The 2579-nt window shown below is 39.0% G+C and overlaps 1 gene segment (V, D, J or C); it reads right to left on the minus strand.

Annotated features, from left to right (window-relative positions):
- Positions 1-2579, minus strand: part of LOC107102577 — an 18916-nt gene that overhangs the window by 15569 nt on the left and 768 nt on the right.

Below are 2579 nucleotides of genomic sequence, written 5' to 3' on the forward strand. Positions count from 1 at the left end.
TTCTACTTAAGTAACAAATGTGTGAACTTTTGACACCACTGTTTGTTGGAGAGTCAAACCTTCTGACCCCACCAGTATTCAGTTGCCAGGGCCCTCCGGTGGTTTGCAGCATTGGTTTGGCTCTTAGATGGCTCGCTGGTACATCAAAGCAGACAACCGGGCCTACAGAACCTTTAAATCTTTTTCCTGGATGGTCAAAACCAAGATAAACCACTGTTGTCTGAAAACAACAAAAAACAAAGAGAGAGCAGTGGTGCTATAAGGAGCAAAACAGCCTATTTAATCCATGGCAATTGACTGGACCATTTGGTAGGTTTTTACTTACATAGTACACAGACATTGGTCTGCACATCTTGTTTGCTCCTTTCTGTAGGACCTTCCATCTGAGGATGGAATCCAAATGACTGACTCACAAAGATCTCCAGCATAGCTCAGAATTGTCAGAATAGCTTGCCAAAAAAAGGTGATGAAATCCCTGGCAAAGGTCAAGCAAATGGGGACAGGTAGGCTCAGAGGTAGAACGGGAGGTAGAACGGGTCAGGATCATGCAAACAGAATCCAGGAATGCTAGAAAACTTCTCACGAACAGCTTCAAAATAATCTTGAACTGTTGAATGGTCTCAAGGCTGTTGAATAGAGACTAGAGCAGGTGAATGAGATAAGCAGGGATGCAAACAGGGCGGAGCTATACAGGTGAATGAAATGAGTAATCAGACCAGACAGCAGTGCCAAGATCATTACAGTAGAGGCATTTGTTTTGTGAAGTCCGTAGTGTCTCACTTTGAAAATGTAGCAGGGTTGTGTGTTAGGGATAGGGTCGGAGCCAGCAATGATAAGGAATCTGTTTTTAATTGTTTAATCACTCTTTTTCACTGCTATATTGTTAATAGACTCTGTTATGATGGAAATGCTTTGATATGAAATTAAATTGCCCTGTGTGAACATCCATGGTTTAAAGTCCAAGGTGTTTGAATAAGGCTGTTCCTCCATTTACTTTAGTCTAGGATCAGCTGCAAAGCCGGTAGTTCAGGGGCCGGCAACCCAAACTGTTCACAGAGCCATGATGCACCAAAAAAACAAATCAGGCAACACGGACTCTAAGTGTATTAGCCCACTATAAAAAAGGGAGTAACTGGGCTTAAATATATAATAGTCATTCATGATTAAAACTTTATCCTGGAGCAAATGTCACATAGTAGCATAAGTTGAGGGAGGAGCCACCTCGCCACGGTTTAGGTTTTGTCACAAGCATGAAATGATAGAAACAAAATAAAGGAATCAATGGTGGACATGCTTCTGTTGAGAGGAGTTTGATGAGTCATGAGGAACCAAGCAGGAACTGACATTCATCAGAGCAGATCTCTGTAACCCAGTAATCTCACATTCCGTTACCAGTGCTCTCTTCCTTTTTTGCCTTTGTGATCTATGGCCTGGGACATGGCTATGACGCTTATTTTCGTTGAAAGAAATGTTTACATTTATTGTTGAATTTAATTTATTATACGAATGTTTACAACATTGGAAAACATAATAAATGTCTGTTTGACCTCCTGCACACCATATTAAAATAAACATATAAAAAAGGGAGCCGCAAGGGGGCACTAAAGAAGAAAGAAAAGGAAAAAGGAAAAGCTGCCAACCCCTGCGCTAGTTCATATAGAACAGATTAAACTGACCTCTAAGGACCTGGCACCCCTTGTTGATGACATTTCAACAAGCATAACGGAAACAGAATCCAAGGTGCAGAAACTTTTGTTCCTTAACTCCACATCCTTTTATACAAGGAAAAAGCCTTCCGAACAAATGAGCGCTGAACAAAAAACGTAACAAAAATTCAAAAAAGTTTCTTCAGTCTGAGTGACAGCTATCCCTCGTCCTCGATTGTGGGTGATTTGATATCTGCAGCTTATTCACAAAAAAGTGAGAACAACAAATATAAAGGTTTGTCACCTCTGCTTTTCTTTTTAGATTACATTGGGTTCCGTGTTAAAGAGGCAAGGTCAGATGCTTCAAAACCCCTCGAAACAATGAGCACTCTGCGAAAACACTAAATCGGTTTAAAAACTTTCTTTCACTATGAGCAACGGTCATTCCTCTTCCTTGATTTACGGTTCATTTCTTTTCTCTATGTCATTTGTAAATATGTAAAACAATGGAAAAATAGTTTGTCACACCTGCATCTATGCTGATCTCTCATACAAAATATATGTTAAGAGGTGGATAAAAACCCCTGAAAACTGTGATTGATATTCAAAAAATGCATTCACTGTGAAAATATTTTGAGTAAACATTAATGCTCTTCCTGGATTATCTTTAATATATGTCATTCAGAAAAATATCATCATCATCATCATCATTATCATCATCATCATTGTCATCGTCATCACTTTTAATAGAGACGCACGAGTCCATATGAAAAAATGTAATCAAAGTTATAATACAAGTAAATAACGTGGAATAAAATACAAAATAGAAAAAAAAATGTCAATAACAAATTTACTAAAAGACTGGAGAGCCAATGGTTCCACACTCAGGGCTAAAATCTGACTGACTTTCCTCCTGGGTCTATGTGTAACAGG

Source organism: Cyprinodon variegatus, unplaced genomic scaffold (genome assembly GCF_000732505.1).
Source record: "Cyprinodon variegatus isolate N-32 unplaced genomic scaffold, C_variegatus-1.0 Scaffold1276, whole genome shotgun sequence".
NCBI classification, from domain to species: Eukaryota; Metazoa; Chordata; class Actinopteri; order Cyprinodontiformes; family Cyprinodontidae; genus Cyprinodon; species Cyprinodon variegatus.